Raw genomic sequence first — 19,734 nt, 5'->3', positions numbered from 1 at the left:
CTTGGCTCATAGGCCATACTCAACTTTAGTTTATAAGTTGCAGCAGAACTTGGCTCATAGGCCATACTCAACTTTAGTTTAGTAAGTTGCAGCAGAACTTGGCTCATAGGCCATACTCAACTTTAGTTTAGTACTATTGTGGCCCCCCTTCCACCCACAATAGCCCCATAATCATCACAGACCACGTTATCCCCATGGCCATTACAGACCACGTTGTCTCCCAAATTAGTTATGTTTAACATTACATAACGTGTTTGTATAAACATGCTGTCACGTGTAATTTCATTATGTTTTGCAATTCGTATTATCTCCACTCAATATATCAATCAACGATAATAATCATCTTTCATCAGCACGTAGTCAATCATTATGTTTGTAGGGACTTTTCATATATAAATGTTCAGATAATTTATATCCTGAACCGTTTTTAGATAGATAACGTGTATAAACATGCTTTCCACCCCAAAAATTCGGTAATAAATTCACCAAATATTCTCGGATGGTCAAAAGATTACCAAATTTAGACAGGGACTTATTGACATGGTCCCTGATGTTCCTGAAAAATTTCAAGGCCTAAAAATATGCACATCACAACCTTAACCTAAACAGCCCGTAATCGAGTAAATCGGTATTACCTTTGCGGTTTTGGTTCGTTTTCGCTCTCTTAATCCAATTTTCGGGTTCTTGTGCTTCTATATAAGCTAGGTACAGGTCCTATATCACAAACCAAGAAATTTTTTTCATCAACATAACAGCCCTTAACTTAGGGTTCGGCTAGTGCACAAAAACGAACTTTTGAACCGTAGAAACGCCGTTTCAACCCTTTAATCCGTGTTTATGGCCAAAAAAACTATCAAACCAGGTTCCTCACCATGTGTATGTTCAAAACATGTTTATGGACCATTTTTAGGGTTTTTACATGGTTAGGAATGATTTTTGGCAATCAAGACATGTTTATATGTTGTTAAACGAGTTTAAACAAGCCGAAAATCGATTATTTAAGACCTCTTTACCTTGTTTCTTGCTGGTTTTGGCAGGAGATGAAGAGTTCCAGAAGTTGAATGTGGAAAATTGTGTGAAAATATCTAAAATCTAGTTTATATGTGAAAGGAAAATAAAGGGGTAAAAGTCTTCTTTGGCGGGCTGGGCTCGTTGGGTCCCCTTTTGGGCCCATTTGGCCCACTTTTCTCGATTTACGTGCCCGAACGTGAAATGCCGAGTCCAAATTTATTTCGGGTTCGCTTTTTGGCGACAAAAATATATCGGGTGCGACAAACGGAGCGAAAACGAGTGTTTTTCGGCTAGTTTTGTGTAAAATTATAAAAACATACTATATGTTTGTAAAAATCAAAAATATTTTCACGGATCGCTTAAAACATTTCCAATAAGTGTTTGGTAAGTCTTTTTCGGCTTAACGGATGATACAATGCTTGGTTTGTAACTATCTTTCGCGTTTAAATCTATAGCGGGTAGTTAAACGAGCATGTTTTCGTTTAACTTGTTTGCTATCGAACTAAGGCCATATTACTAATATTTTAGCTTGCATAGATCGTATATCACATATAGATGGCACCCCGAGATATAATAACCATAACCAGACCCGTTTGGTTATTCGTTTGTTCGTTATGTAATAAGCGGTTAAACGCTTATTCGAGTTTGTAAGTACTAAGGTGTACTCGGTTTTGCCACGGATGTCACATTCTCCCCCAGTTAAGAAATTTCGTCCCCGAAATTCAATATGCCAAATATGCTCTTTTTGGGGAAAATTTTTATAATCATTTGTTTCGGAATTTATTTTTTTTTTCTGTTTCCAAACACGTTTGATTCCCCGTTGTGGATTCCACTGAATTTTATTCAATGAGATTTTATTGTGTCGCAACTGTTTGATTTTCCCCGCTCAGCATTTTAACGAGTCTCTTTATAGAGTTTAGTTGTATAAAAGTTTTCAAATAGTACTAATTCCGCCCTGTCAGTAAGGCACTCGTTTTGATTCGATATATGAAATATCGGGAGTGAAATAATTTTGTTTAATACGTTATGGGGTTAACTTTCAAGGCAATTTTGTACAGTGCTATATATTTTAGAATCAACTCACCATTCCTCAACTCAACTAACAACTTTCAAAATTTGATAACTTCTCGTATTTCTCAGTATAGCCCTCTTGTTAGCCTTAGGCGGCCTTCGGTTTGTTATTAATATTACGAGCTTTATTTATGATTCTCGAAATCGAATGGGATTTTGTATTTTGGGGGTCGCCAATTTTCAATTGAATAAGGTGGCGAGTTATATTCTTGCTCGTGTAATATAGTATATTACCACTTGTATAATATTATGATGACTGTTAATGTACGAGGATTGAAATTACTGGTCTCACTTTCCTCTATTGTTTGAATAGTTTATATGGTTTGATTGTTTGTTAGAGGACTACAGCCCGTGCTCGGGTCGATTCGGGACATAAGGTTTCATACACAATTTACTAAGGATAAGATTTTGTTAAGGCGCTTTTTTTTTTTTTGGGTAGTTGTTACAAATCAGAAGAAGGTATTTGGAGTGGATTAGTCAGGGAACTATCATTCAGCTTGAATTGCTTTCTCGGGATATTTATGGAACACATGTTAAGGGTTCCATTTTAGTTTGTTTCCCACTTCCAATGGGGTTTCTCGAATTGTTGTAGCATCTCCGAGGATCTTTTGTATTCCCCCAGAACTTATAATAGTGCACACTTTACAACACATGAGCCTATGATTCCTTCATAGATTTCGCTTGCATCTTTATACTAGTACTCAGTTTATCCAAACATCGGGCCTGACTTTTCCTTGTTCATCACTTGGTTATTAAGGCTATAAAAGTTTAAAGTTCAAGTTTCGGTTACGGATAGTATAGTTTTCCTCATCCGTGTTTCGTCATTGGGGTACTAGGGTTTGTTCCGTGTACAGGATCACTTCTTTATCTAGAAGAGGCAGTATAACAGTTCTATTTCTATATATAACCTTCATTTGAACTCAATTAACTAGTCCATACTGACTATTACACAATGACTCCTCACTTCCACCGGGAGTGCATTGATAGGGAATAGCTAGTTATTTAGGTTAAGAGGGTAGTTTTTCGAGTAATATGGTTAGTATTTATAGTCTTACTTTTGGTGGTTTCTATAGTATACAAAATTGTTATTTTACTAGACGGTATATTTTCCAATGTAATAACTTGTAGGAACGAAACGTCTATCAGTGTCCGTAATAAATAAACTAAAGTATATTAGGCATTACTAAGAACATACCTGTTACTACATTTGTTCTATCCGGTTTATTCACAATACTTGACCCCTGGTCGAGTTGGACGTCGATGCCGGTCCTTGCCTTTGTCTTCCCGTCGCAATTGGGTTCAATCTAGGGCAGTCTTTCTTGTTGTGCTTCACACTACCACACTTATAACAGGCATTACGGTTTATTATGGGTTGGTTTTGGTAGACTGGTTGTTTTCGTGTTGGTTGCGGTTGGGGTAGTTGTGAGTCCTGGAGTTGGGTTGGTGGATTTATAATATTCATAAGGGTTCTACAATTTCGGGCATAGTGTCCCACCTTCCCACATTTGTGACACACATTGGTCCGACATTCACCAACATGATGATAACCACATTTTCCACATCTAGGCAAAGGCCCGTTATACTTATCTTGCTTCACATCGGAACTGATCATAGCGTAATTTTGTATTGCAGAGCGCGCACATTTATTCTGTTGTCTTTCTTTTATTCCCGCTCCATAATTGGTTTGTTTTGTACTAGATGATTCCCCGGACATTCTTAACGCACCATTTCTAATCAAATCAGAAGTTACAATGTCGGCTTGTAACATGGCATTTTCCAAAGTTACAGGGCCAGTTGAATTAACCAAACTCCTGACTTCGGGGGCTAAACCCCAAATGTAGCGTTCAGTACGTTTAGATTCTTGAGTAACTAACCATGGGACTAGACGAGCCAGTTCGTTAAAGCGATGGGTATACTCCAAGTGATCTGCACCCTTCATTTCTAGATTCCAAAGTTCTTGCTCTAATTTATGAATTTCGTTTATCGAACAAAAGTGTTTTATCATAAGATTTTTAAGTTCTGTCCAAGACATACGATTGGTCGCCTCTTGTCCTCGAATTTGCACAACAGTATTCCACCACATTAGCGCGTGGTCTACAAATGTAGAAGTAGCAAATTTGACAATATAATCTGGTGGACAATTAGTGATATTAATGATGGATTCAGTTTTTTCGATCCACTTTACCAGTCCATTTGGTCCTTTAGTACCGCTAAATTCCATAGGTTTACATAGCATGAAGTTCTTAAGTTGATATCCGTGTTGTGGGGGATTTTGATTGTTACAACTATTGTTCAAGTTCGGTGGGAGATTATCATTATTGAAAGTAATATTGGTATTCAACGGGGGAGTATTAGTTGTGATAGTATCAGTATTTATCGGGGGAGCATTTGTGGTTGTATTAGTATTTGTCGGGGGATTAGTATTTACGACCGCGTTAGCGTTCGGCACTTGATTTGTATTCATAGTTGTATGGATACCAGCAGCGAATTGTGCTGCTATTGTCGGAAGTACTGTTTTATAGTTGTCGAGCAATCATCTCGGCTATATCTGCCTCAGACAACGTGTTTACTTTCTTCGGGGCCATTCTATAACAATAACCGGTTATCCCACAATTAACAAAATTCACATACGCTAATGATCACAAAAGGAATTACAATAACAAGTAATCAGGTATTTCAATTAACACGTATATATCACATGGGTTTGTTCTCGAGTTTGAATACTAAGGATAGTACGTAAAATTGGCCTAACAACAGCCAAAGTTTGCATATATATTAAAAGTTGTCATCTCATGACAAGAAATTTTAATCCAATAGGGGTCAATGTTTGTATTAAAAATGCCCAAATCGTCCTCCATATTAGCATGGTGCACCACCATATGCTTGTATGAAGTATCAGAAGCTATACACGACAATACCGTACTATCCTTATCTATCAAAGCACGCGTTATAACAATTATAAATAGTTCACAACTTGTACGACAATTGTTCCGATACGATCCCATTATTAGGAAGCTGTTTTTGTTCGATCTCTCCTGTAGGTAGATATTTGCTCGTTACGAGTTTAATCAGTACGTTATAATGGAAATGCACGTGTATATTCCACCTGACTTCTGAATGTTTGTTAACTATAATCGTAAAATATATTCTTTCGCCAGGTTATTCAGTTTTCGTAGGCATGTCAGACTTAATAAAAGTAGTAGTTTACTGGTTGGAGGTAAGTAGGTTCCATTCCCGCCGGGGCACGTCATCATTTCGTGATTATGGGGTTTTCATTTTATAATAATCGATTGAAATCACGTAATATAGGAGAGGTTGAAGGATGTCGAACATAGATGATTCGAAGAGTTTGCTAGTTAAGGAGGTTCATCAGAATTAGTTGTACTGGTGATATGTAAAGGAAATTATTATTAATATTTCTTTTTGAAATATAATCAATACATTATATGTACTGGTAGTCACGGTCTGTTTATAGAATTAGGGATTCAATAAAGTAGTTATTATATTTATAATTCAATAAGCTGGATTCATCACTAAGTATTTCCCCTAGGGATGGTGTTTGTTTTTCAAACAACAGAAATCGAAGGATGACCAGAAAATAGTTTAGTTTAGTGTCAAAGAAACGAGTACATAAAATAAAGGTTAGACCCATGCTGAGAGGTATTATATGTATATATATATATACTCTTGAAATCATTGTCTATAGAACATGCCTCCAACGGTTCTTTCCCGGGCCTTGCATATTAAGTCCCTTAGTGGTTCCGCATATCACCAGATTTAGTTTGAACTTGTTGAAGCATTCTCATATTCTCACTTACAAGCAACACCGGTTCTTTGGTTGTAAGACCCCGAATCCCGGGAATCCTACAGTTGGTAATCACCTCCCCAAATTCACAAAAATTTAAAACCAAACGATTCGTTTTATTTAAAACAAGTTCAGAGTAAATAACAGCGGAAAAGTTGAATCTGGTGACTATTGGTATGTTTAGTCTGAACATACAGGGAATTGGAGGTAGCATTCTACTGTGGTTCTCGCTTCTCCTTGTTCCTGTTCCTAACTCCTCCCCGGGTAGTTCCCAATGTTTGGCACTTTCCATACTTGATGGGTGCAACATCAACAAATTCGCTCATGAGGTTCCTTCGGGCCATGGCCACAGCTATCATATAAGGCAAGGCTTGGAAGCAAGCTACCAGCGCCTATCGGCGGGAACTGGGCTTGTCTTGGTTAGTAGTGCCCGCCCATTCTGTCTCGCCCACCCAAGTATTAAAAATCCCAAACACGGGTGCAAGTGTGTAAAAATCAAATGTAAATAAAATATTTGTTTTATTTGAAATCTTCATCTCATTAAAATCGTTTCAGAGTAGTAAACAGCGGAATAGATAACATCAAAATTCCCAAAACCAGGGAAGTGACCAAAATTAAAATTTAAATACTTATGGTAATAATTTAAAAGAAACAGTTTGCGTTATTAATTCTTCGACTAGATGTGCCTTCAACCGTCCGAGTAGTCTCTAGCACGTCCAAGCGGAAATCTCTAATCCTCAACCTGAAAGTCAATCTAACATACACACAAAGTCAGCTTGAGCTGAGTGAGTTCAAGTTTTCATAAACAATAATTCATACTTTATTTCAAAGCTATAGTTATAAACAATAAAGAAGGTATAAATAAAATAAATTATATATAATTCACCAAGTAATACAATCATCGTCGAACACACGTACACGGGCCTCTCCACCACGAGTCAAGACTCGAGTAATATATTTGACCCGGACGCGGTAAGACCTAAGCATGTGACACGAGCCTCTCCACCACGAGTCAAACCCGAGTAATATATTTGACTCGGTCACAGCTTATACATCCGAGCACGAGATACGGGCCTCTCCACCACGGGTACAACCCGAGTAATATATTTGACCCGATCTCGGCTCATACATCCAAGCACGTAATACGGGCCTCTTCACCACGGGTACAACCCGAGTAATATATTTGACCCGATCACGGCTCAACATCCAACGGGCCTCTTCACCACAAGATTTTAAAACCTGAGTAATATATTTGACCCACCAAAATGATGATCACGTCACACGGGCCTCTTCACCACGGGTACAACCCGAGTAATATATTTGACCCGGCCGTGAATCACCATGCACACACACAACAATAAGCCTACAAACATCATTCTTAGTCACGAGAAACTAAATATCATTACACAATCGTAGGCTATAAGGTACACATCCTCATACGTACATACATACCTCCATATATACATACATATATATATTCCTACATAAATATATATATATATATATATATATATATATCATCCCATACGGGAACTAAGTAGATAGGTCTACTCATATTCAATTACTACCAAGTCTGCTAACGTCCTCGAGTCTAGACCATCAATAGTGTATGTAACCTTAAGGACACAAGACCATGAACGAGTCTAAAATATCCTAAGGCATATAAAATAATTCAAATATAGCTTTCAAAATGCACCATCACGAGTGAGACCATGTAAAACTATTCAAATCATTGTAACGAGTAAAATCGTTTAAAATTGTATTTCGGTGTGTATGCTAGCTCAAAACGTAAAAGAGTAAAAAGGGCATCATGAACTCACCTGAATCAACCGAACACCTGCAATGAGCTAGGAAATCCCTAAGTGCACAATTACAAGCAAGGGCCTGTAAATTATACACAGCGCGTTACTAAACTAGACTGTAAGAACACTCTAGCCTAATGGGTCGTTCAAGCCCAACAACTTGGCCCAAGGCCCAACACTTTGGCCCAAGGTCCAACAACTTGGCCCAAGGCCCAACACTTGGCCCAAGGCCCAACACTTGGCCTAAGGCCCAACGATAATCAAATCGGGTCGAATGCGCGCGAAATAAACCTTAAAACCATTTGTTAAATGAATCAGCCCCGAATGGACCAAATTCCATTTTAAATCTTTTCATTCATCAAGATTATGTCACCCGAGTTGATAGGGTTGACGGTTCCTTTTTACAACTCTTACTTTAACGTTTAAACGAAAATTCACGCACCGCCGACTCGATTGATGAAGCACTAACCCCAACAGCCCCGTGCATCAAAAATATAATTTTCCCATAGCCCTTAAACTCCCCTAGGGCTGTACAAACTGATTCGGTCGGTCATCCGATCGTTTAACGCATCAAACTCAACAATTGCCAATCCTACACCCGATAAACCCTAGTTTTCGAACTAAAATCGATTGACCGACCTAAACACCTCCATTGGCCATGAAATTTTAGTATATTGTAAGTGACATACCTAAGAATATGACGGAGTACGAACTTCAATTATAACAGCCCCGAAAGATGCGAGAATGGGCAGCCACCGGTTAAGCCTAAAACGAACTTGTTGATTAATAACGAGTAAAACGTGCAGATTTTAGCATGCGAAGATGCATTTAATTACATAGGATAACCTTTGAATTAAATTATTAAATTTTTACCAGACTTTAATAAATGTCTTAGGTTTATAAAAATATTTTTATTATATTTTTCTATTAGACCCAAAAATCATAAAAATTCTTCCAATACAGAAAGGTATGTGCAGCTATTTCAGCGCGCAACAAAATGGTTTTATTTTTATAAAATTCATTACCGAACCAAATTAAACGATTCCAATTGGGTTTGGTTCCTAACTCAAAACACTAACTCCTAGAAGTGAAACTAACCAATTTGGACTTGTCGAAAAAAGGTTATAACATCGGGAAGACAGACCAGAATCCGTCATCCCGCATCAGCTTTGACACTCGATTTTATAAATTCATAAAAACTATTCAAATCTCGTCCAACAATTACGTATTATACCTTTCTGGAAACTAGACTCAAAGTAGAACATCATGGAATCAAGAATCGATCAAAAACAGTGGATTAACATCTCGTTACAGACCCTACAATAAACGTATACGAATCTGTCATCAAACTGTTATCATCAAAACTCAATCTTAACGACCAATAAACGCGTTAATATGATCAATTAAGGTGTAAAAGACATGGGGAATCATAAAACCGACCTTGAATTGAAGTTTTCACGGCTGAAACTTGGATAGGCAGAAGAAAAACGAGCCGAGGGGGTCCAGGTCCGACGGCTGCAAATAGGTTTAGGGCTTGAGTTTTGTTTTGTTTTATGATATAAAATAGTTACATCCAAGTCCCTCCAAATTGAAGTATGTAGCAACTTGGGTGGAAAGTTAAGTAAGAACGTTTACGAGGTTTGCAAGGAGCTCCCGGGAGAATGCCGGGTCAAGCCCGAAAGGTGTACATAACACTACAAGATTAAACCTTTTGTCGGAAATTAACGGGCGTTACATTAGTTGTCATAAAGCTACCCGATCTCGATATCCTTCGATGCAATCGTTAATCAGAAGAAAACGTTTTTCGGTAGCTTAGATCATCGTAAAGGATATTATTAATTAATACCGAAATTAAATATTTTATTTGTTACGAACAGGTATAATATTAATTATATAAAAAAATATAATGTAAATTTTGATACGATATAATTTTAATCATAATAGGAATTAATATTGATTATAACCGAATATAATATTCGTTACAATAAGATTTAATATCATCGGTAGTACGGTACGTACACGTATCCCTATACCTAGTTTCAGATTAGCACGTATGCACCTTACATATATACTCATCATCACCTTTATACACGTATGTTGCCATTTTTACCTATCAGTATGTTCCGCGACTTCTTCCCGAATTCCCTCGTACAAGCAAGTCTGTTATTACGTTCCGGACCATAATAACTCACTTGCCCTTCGAGTTCATCCCGGCATCCATCAGTATCTACCGTTACTCATTATTAACTTTCCCAGTGATAATCGAGCCTACGGTTATATTATAGGTATCCTATGGGATAACCTAATTCTTTATAACCAATGGCTCTGATACCAACTTCTGTCACACCCTGTTAAGTGATTTGCGGAAGCGTAAAACGAAAATGCAACAGATACAACTGGTATCAAATACATTGTTCATAAAGTAACATTACTAACTAATTTACAATATATTACATCGTTCTAATCTCTTTTACAAACTAGGTGATACAATCAAACCGGTTCTTCAATTACTTTACTTCTAACTCAAATGCCTACGACATCAATCATCAGTCAGACACGTAATGCACAGGAAATTACTTCTCATATTTGATTACCTGAAAAGCATGTTAAAACATGTCAACTACGAATAGTTGGTGAGTTTCATAAGTTTAACGAAATCAGTTATGCGTACCACACAGTCATAGTTTGTATGTACGCGCGTATGTAAAAATATGTATTTACGTTTGTATAAATATGTACAGCCATATCCTTGTGTGTGCATATGCACACATGTAAGTTTATAATATGAATTCGAAATTTCGGTAAAATCGTGATTGTTTGTTCGTACTACATGTTTCCAATTTCTGTGTTTAACCAACCACTGTGGACCCCCTTCCTCCCACAACGGTTCCACGTAAACTCAACCACTGTGGCCCCCCTTCCGCCCACAACGGTTCCGCGTTAACATCAACCACTATGGTCCCCCTTCCACCCACAATGATTCCACTTAAACTCAAACATTATATAGTGTACACGCAAATAATTAGTATATTCTACACATAGTATTTCCTACGGCTAATCACATAGCATGTATATAGACACATATACACATATAGTATTTATCACGTATCACCAAATACTGTGGCTCCCCATCCGCCCACAATACGCATAATCACATTATTTTCTTAACATTCATGTCATAATCAAGTTAGTTAGTTTAATAAGTTGCAGCAGAACTTGGCTCATAGGCCATACTCAACTTTAGTTTATAAGTTGCAGCAGAACTTGGCTCATAGGCCATACTCAACTTTAGTTTAGTAAGTGGCAGCAGAACTTGACTCATAGGCCATACTCAACTTTAGTTTAGTAAGTGGCAGCAGAACTTGACTCATAAGCCATACTCAACTTTAGTAAGTTACAGCAGAACTTGGCTCATAGGCCATACTCAACTTTAGTTTAGTAAGTTGCAGCAGAACTTGGCTCATAGGCCATACTCAACTTTAGTTTATAAGTTGCAGCAGAACTTGGCTCATATGCCATACTCAACTTTAGTTTAGTAAGTTGCAGCAGAACTTGGCTCATAGGCCATACTCAACTTTAGTTTAGTACTATTGTGGCCCCCCTTCCGCCCACAATAGCCCCATAATCATCACAGACCACGTTATCCCCATGGCCATTACAGACCACGTTGTCTCTCAAATTAGTTATGTTTAACATTACATAACGTGTTTGTATAAACATGCTGTCACGTGTAATTTCATTATGTTTTGCAATTCGTATTATCTCCACTCAATATATCAATCAACGATAATAATCATCTTTCATCAGCACGTAGTCAATCATTATGTTCGTAGGGACTTTTCATATATAAATGTTCAGATAATTTATATCCTGAACCGTTTTCAGATAGATAACGTGTATAAAAATGATTTCCACCCCAAAATATCGTAAAATAGTTTAAAGAGTGTGGTCATGAAACTCACGGTTTTGTAGGCACTCAGTGCGAGATCAGCACGGGGTTCGTTTCCCTTGCTATCACTTAGTCCTTTTAGTCCATATTATAATAATATTAATATTTTAATATTATTATAATCTCAGTACTAAACTGGGTTGTATAACTAATCTGGGTATAACTGGAACGCCCAGAAAGTGACAATAGGCTTAGGTTGTGATGTTGTTCAATGTCTAATACTTAAAACCGAACTTGGCTCAGATTCCCGTTTTCCCAACTGGGCCAAGTTGTTTGTTTACGCGTTCAGAAAACAGTTATGGGAAAATAAGCTTGGGTAAATGTATTGGTTAATAAAATGATTAAGTTATAAAGAAGGATCACATACTGGGGTACCGGATTAGCCTCGGGGCCCGTTTCCGTTTATTCAGTTTGATTTAAGAAGAAACGTGCACAATCTATCCGGATTGTCCAGGTTTTTCATAGAAAAGTTCGTTTTTACTTAATTAGTCCAAAAATATGATTTTTGATCACTCTTGGTGTTTTGATATTCCCACAGGTTCGTTAGTCGCGAACTTGCCGGTTTTTTTATAAAAACTAAATTTGTTTAATCTTTAAATTAGCATAATTAATTAACCGTTAATCATTAAATTATGAAAATTTAGCCACTTATCAACTAAAATATTCAGATTTTTATAAAAATATTTCTGCAATTATTTACTGATTTAATAATTTATAAAAATTCATTTTATCAGCTATATTTCGCCTGAAAATCGTCTGTTTATCCCAAAAAATTTCCAAAAATTCCAAAAATATTCCTGAACACTCAAATCATGTTCCAAAACAACCTGTGTCAATTCCAGAATGTAAAAAGCTTGTTCAATATTCTTTTCGGCCCAAATTCGGCTATAAAAATTCGCATGGACGCATATGTACAAAACACCTTTAGACTTCTCCAAATTATCTCAAAATTCATATGTTATCAAAATACATCAAATCTGATTTCTCAGAAAAATTTCATAATTTTTGAAATATTTTAGCTATTTTTCCCAAATAAATGTCCCGATTCGGTAATAAATTCACCAAATATTCTCGGATGGTCAAAAGATTACCAAATTTAGACAGGGACTTATTTACATGGTCCTTATGTTCCTGAAAAATTTCAAGGCCTAAAAATATGCACATCACAACCTTAACCAAAACAGCCCGTAATCGAGTAAATCGGTATTACCTTTGCGGTTTTGGTTCGTTTTCGCTCTCTTAATCCAATTTTCGGGTTCTTGTGCTTCTATATAAGCTAGGTACAGGTCCTATATCACAAACCAAGAAATTTTTTTCATCAACATAACAGCCCTTAACTTAGGGTTTCGGCTAGTGCACAAAAACGAACTTTTGAACCGTAGAAACGCCGTTTCAACCCTTTAATCCGTGTTTATGGCCAAAAAAACTATCAAACCAGGTTCCTCACCATGTTTATGTTCAAAACATGTTTATGGACCATTTTTAGGGTTTTTACATGGTTAGAAATGATTTTTGGCAATCACGACATGTTTATATGTTGTTAAACGAGTTTAAACAAGCCGAAAATCGATTATTTAAGACCTCTTTACCTTGTTTCTTGCTGGTTGTGGCAGGAGAAGAAGAGTTCCAGAAGTTGAATGTGGAAAATTGTGTGAAAATATCTAAAATCTAGTTTATATGTGAAAGGAAAATAAAGGGGTAAAAGTCTTCTTTAGCGGGCTGGGCTCCTTGGGTCCCCTTTTGGGCCCATTTGGCCCAATTTTCTCGATTTACGTGCCCGAACGTGAAATGCCGAGTCCAAATTTATTTCGGGTTCGGTTTTTGGCAACAAAAATATATCGGGTGCGACAAACAGAGCGAAAACGAGTGTTTTTCGGCTAGTTTTGTGTAAAATTATAAAAACATACTATATGTTTGTAAAAATCAAAAATATTTTCACGGATCACTTAAAACATTTCCAATAAGTGTTTGGTAAGTATTTTTCGGCTTAACGGATGATACAATGCTTGGTTTGTAACTATCTTTCGCTTTTAAATCTATAGCGGGCAGTTAAACGAGCATGTTTTTGTTTAACTTGTTTGCTATCGAACTAAGGCCATATTACTAATATTTTAGTTTGCATAGATCGTATATCACTTATAGATGGCACCCCGGGATATCCGGACCATAACCAGACCCGTTTGGTTATTCGTTTGTTCGTTACGTAATAAGCGGTTAAACGCTTATTCGAGTTTGTAAGTACTAAGGTGTACTCGGTTTTGCCACGGATGTCACATAAGATCAGTTGGTATTTTTTCCTATCTATCAATATTCTAATCCTAATAGATATCGTCGTTCAAGAAGTACATGTAAACCTTTCGCCAAGAACGTAGAATGGCGAATTGTCCAGAACCCGCTATTCCCGATCATGCAGGAGAAGGAAGTGATAGCTACTATACTGATATCTTCAGCCATGATTGGCTAGTTGTGCCTATAGTACCCTACGAAAGTCAACCCGTCTATTTTCCTGGTACGGGGCAAATGCTAATTCTCATTTATCAACAAAATGAGGAATCTAAATTTTCATATCCAATGCATTCATGATATGATTAAGGATCCGATAACTAATGGTTTGTCACCCATATAAGTCTTAAGAAAGCTCTTATATTAAGGACGGGATTACTAATGGCCATATATAATTGTATATCGTACTATGAATGACTAACTATTGATTTTTCTCGGTATTGATTTTGTATGTCTCTTAATATGTTCTACATGCATAATGGCATATAGACAAATTAGTATACAAATCAAACATTCTGAATGGCTTACTTAAAAATTTTGATCATAAATGCTTATGATTTATAAATAAGGACTACATTATGATTAATGGGGGTCTTGAGTTGGTACTTAATTCAATAAATGTATTTCTCTGCTCCAGTCTAAGTTTAAAGCTAAAATGAGTGTTAACTCCTGATAGGGCTTATCTAATACTCACAGTAAATGTTTATTCGGCTAAGTGGGAGAATGTAAGAATAAATATATGTTACATGTGTTTATTTATATGGCCATCGTAACCATTTACATTATATTATATCAAAATATTAATTATACCTTGTTATATATTTGTTTGGTAATTGTTGATGGACCATATTACCCTTACTAGCTAATAAAGGGTTTCCCCTTGGGTGGATACATAGAGAGATTAAATTGACATCAATAACCTAATATCGCATACATAAGAAATTTGTGTGTCTCCTCTCTCCTAAAACCGAGTTCATCTCAAGAATCCTAATCCACATCCTTAACTATACATCCTAAAGGGGAAGTCGACCAAGCTGACAATCATGTCGTCTGGATCATACTCTTCTTCTGTTGCTACACTCTCTGCTATAAGAGATACACATATTATTGTAGGTTTATCATATTATCATGTTTTCCATTACTAACATTAAGAACTGCTCAACAAAAAGGGCATAACTCAGTTTAATTTTATAAATGAAAAAAGAGGTTACAAGATTTAAGGGGCATACCCCCGAGCAACCTAGCAAAGGACGCCCAAAACAAGCTTGGGAAATCAAACTGGAAAACCATGTCACTCCTACTAATATACTACAATAATTAAAACTAGTAGAGACGATGTCCTTTCCTAACAAAATACAAACCAAGTCATAAGGGGTTAAAACTATTGCTAATTAATAAAGCATCAAACCAAATACAACATCTACTACGAATCAATCCTACAATACAATAAAGTAACCCACTGTGTGGCCTTCAAGATGAGCCACGAAGTCATCTAAATGGATACTTCTTATCAGTTAAGACCTATAAAAAAACCTTCAAAATATCAAAACACCAACCAAGATGCCAAAAATTTGATGTGCTAAAAGTAGTTATTAATTTATTAACTAAATAAACGCTAATCTAGACACTAAGTAATAATTCTAGACTCTTAACTAAAACTACTAACCGGAAAGTGTACCGGTCGACTCTAGTACAGCTAATTAAGTCTGGATATTGAACCCATGAGACTCTTTAAATTACGTAACTAGCTAATTAGACTCAATTACAGACACGACTTACTTGTTTATATTTGTTTAAGGAGGTTTTTAATTAAAATACTAAATTAAACTATTTTTATAAACTAATTTAAGAAAAACAAGTAAATTAAACGAAAGACAAGTTTGTTGATTTTAATCAAATGATAATGAAAAACTACCTAGGCTAGAATCCCCTAAGTTTCAGTTATCAATTAACCGGGAAAATATTTAGTTATGGAACTGGGATCGTAAAATAGACGCTTAAAAGAAAACCTGAACAGGCCCCCTGACCCTTCTCAAGAAGACACCTATGTTTCTAATAAGTTTTAACGCACACCATTTTGAAGAATCTAGTTTCCTTACGGTCACCTAATTAATTATAAACTAGTTCGTTTAAACGAAATCCTACCTTGCAGCGCGGAAATCAAAGGCAATTTAATATATTTAATTGACTCGATAGACAAAATTAACCAATCAAACCTAGAAGGACTCTTTACGAAGAACTAAATCTAGCAAGCCTGATCAACAAAGACCTATCAATAACCTAGCACCTTACAGCTATTTAGGTTAGCAGCACACTTAGGTTTATTTGATAATTTTATTCCTATGATCTTATTGCGTGTCAATCATAAAATAGTCAAAAACACAAAGTAAATGACCTAATTGCAACCTATCATATTACAAACAATAATCAAGGCAACTATGGAATAATAGAACTCATCAAACAATTCTAAGTATTCATATGCATCAACTCAATATAATTAAATCTTCTACTAGTTCATAAAACCATAACGATAAATAAATCCCAAATCAATTTCAACGTCAACAAAGGTTCATCACGTGCCCAAGTAGTCCATAATATCTAGCCAAGCATCGTAAAATCAAACAAAATAGTTATAAAGGAATTCATGGTGAAAATAAATAAAGACCAAAGAAAATAGACGATAAAACCCGTGATCTTCGTCTTCAAACAATATGCACTTCACCGGTTGATTCCTAGCCTTCAAACTCACCAAAACGCGCAATCCTAAGCTCGGGAAAACTCCAAAATCGGCTGGCTCTCTCAGGGTATTCTTAGGGTTAAGTTTACTGGTGCTTATATAGGTTTTCAATGCCCATAACTGGTTAAAACGAGGAACAATCTGGATGTCTGGAGTCAAGGCGCCGCGCAGCCACCACCAGCCCCTGTGGTCGCGCGGCGCGGCGTGTCAAAGGGTGGAGAGCCAGTCCAAGTCAATCCTGGTGCGTTCCGGTTCGTTTCATGATTCTCCGGTTCTCCGGTTTGGCTTATTTTAGCTCGTTTTTCGCCATTTTTAGCCTTGATCAAATCCCATGACCTACATTATACAAATATGTTAGTAGTATACAAATGTTACATAAAACCGATCAAAACTAATAAAATATTATACAAAATATACACGGCAATTATATATATTTAATGTTATATCAATGGGCTTTTGCAGCCTGCTTCAAAAGAACCGAAAAATGGGCCTAGGCATCAACGACTAAACTAGGGCCGTCCAAATCGCTCGCTGCTCGAACTCGATCGTCGTTCGCTCGGAAAATGCTCGCTCATTTTTTCGCTCAATTGTAAATGAGCCGCCCGCTCTGCTCAGTTTGGTTTGTAAACGAGCCAAGAAACGAGCAAAGGTCTGCTCGGTTCGGTTCGGTTCGGCTCGAATATTTTTAATTTATTTTTTATATATTTATATATGAACATATGTATTAATATATATACAACACACATAAATATAAGTATACGTTTTTAGCCCTTTTTGATTTTTCATATTCTGTGGGTTTTATAGTTCATTTGTTCGATTCAAGTTTCAGAATACTATAAGTTTGTTTACATGTTCATTATATTTCACCTCAAACTTTTTGCTCATAAAAATTTACAACCTATTGCATATGTGTTTAAAAACTACTGATTTGTTTACAAAATATATTATTTACAACCTTTAAACTTGTTTATATTGCAATTTTTAAAGTGAAAAAAATAAATAATGCTCGAAAATCGCTCGATGTTCGATAGAAAAATGCTCGATTCAATTTTGACTCGTTTCGATTTTCGCTCGGTTCGAATTTCAGCCGTTCGGTTTGGTTCAGTTGTAAACGAGTCAATCAACGAGCAAGCCTTCTCTCGGTTCGGCTCGACTGGTGAGCAACCCTAGACTAAAACCAAAAAAGTGACATCCAACTTGGGCTGCCAGTTTGTAGCGACATGTGGCCCAACAAAATAACCCACCAGGTGACCTTTACTTTGGGCCGAAAACCTAGCTGGACAGCCTGGACTAGAGTTGCCAAAAGTGGGCTTTTAAAATACAATAAAACCAAGTAAATTGGCTTAATAAACCTGCATTTTGGGAACCCACACATAGGCATCACTAAGGTGTCCCAAATCCCAAATCAACGAAAATCCATATTTATTCACAAAACAGTCTATAGCCTGAGTGTTAAGCAGTGATATTGTCCCAAAGTGAGTACCATGTTGCAAACAGGTTTCCTATTAGTGATCTTGTCCCAAAGACATAATTTGAAAATTCTTAAAATACAACCAAATGACCAAATTATAAAGAAAGCAGGCAATACATATCTATATCTAATCATCATGAAAACATGCAAATGAAGGTGATGAAACTACAGCTCCCATGGTTTCTTGGATCAAATCTATCCTTGCTTTGAATAGTTTAAGCGTGCTACCATTCAAATTATTTATACCACTTGTTCTGTAACGCTCGCCTTTTGGAAGCAGGAACGACGTCTAAGGACTCCGCAACATTAAACTTAACATCTTGTTCCATCACAAGTTTTCCTAGCTTCACATCATAATTATTATCTTCAACCGCGTGTTCTAGTTTAGCTTTTTTGTGAGCTTTGGCTTCTTTTTTCCAAATCTTGCATGAGAGCCGATAAAGCTTACGGTCTTGTTCACTCATGACTTTCCTAGGCTTGTTGTTATACCTGTTTATAAAATTATGTTGTAGTCGTCGGATCTTCTGGTACAACTGAATTTGGTTAAACGAAGTGCTTAGTTTGAGTGAATCACGGACGAGTTCCCAGAACTCGACCGTGCATTTAGAGTAACCAGACTCAAGCAATCTTTTCAATATCTTTTTCTGGTCTTTGTATGTGAATATAATGAGAGACTGACGTTTGCTTCGGGTTACTTCGGGTTCGGGTACATGTGAGGTCTGGCTGAAGTCATCTACAGCCTTCACATAATATTATCTCTAACGGTTAGCATTAGTTGTTTTTTAGTAAATAAAATGTTAGAGCAAAATAAATTAAAGAATAAGAAATTAATTAACAAGAATATATTGGTAGAAAATGATGATATTGTAATTGTAAGTTACCTTTTCCTCTTGAGACTCTTGTTTCTTTGTGTCGGATATATGTTGTGAATCCGATTGATACTTAGGCTCGGGCTCAGGCTTAGGCGCATCATGCTTTTGTTTCGATCTTCTTTCAAATTCAGCATCACTCTTTTTTTTACTCGGAAATATGTTGTGAATCCGATTGCGACTCATGCTCAGGTTCGGGCGCATCATGTTTTCGTTTCGATCTTCTTTCGAACTCATTTCTTGACCCAGAATATTCACTCCTTTTACTCATTTTTTTACTCTAGCTAGTTGAAATCAGTATGCATAGATCTATATAAGCTCAAAATGAAGATGGTAACAAATTTAAAGTAATAAAAGTTACTTTTAAAAAAAAAAAGAATTGATTGGTAAGGTAATATTTAAGGAAAAAAAAAACAAAGATGCTAATTTGATTTTACTTAAAAATGGATATCAAAAATGTCTCTTCAGGGGATCGAGTAGGAAAAATTTTTATGTGTGGAAAATTTTCAATTTATATTGAAACATTCAATATAATTTAAATTTGGCACGACTCAGTATTGAATAAATTTAACGTCGGTACGTGGATAAAAAATAAACAGGTCTTAACCTTAAATTTGGAATTTTGTAAAATGTTGTATTTAAAAGTTATCAAAGAAAAATAAATATTAGTGTAATTAACTATACTAATAAAATATTCTAAATACTTTGTATAGTAAAGTCATTGTAGCAATTTGTT

The sequence above is a fragment of the Bidens hawaiensis genome, unplaced genomic scaffold (genome assembly GCF_021521415.1).
Source record: "Bidens hawaiensis isolate Kalapana, Puna unplaced genomic scaffold, B.hawaiensis_p1.1 tig00014142_1, whole genome shotgun sequence".
Classification (NCBI taxonomy): Eukaryota; Viridiplantae; Streptophyta; class Magnoliopsida; order Asterales; family Asteraceae; genus Bidens; species Bidens hawaiensis.
Note: the sequence above shows the minus strand (reverse complement) of the source record.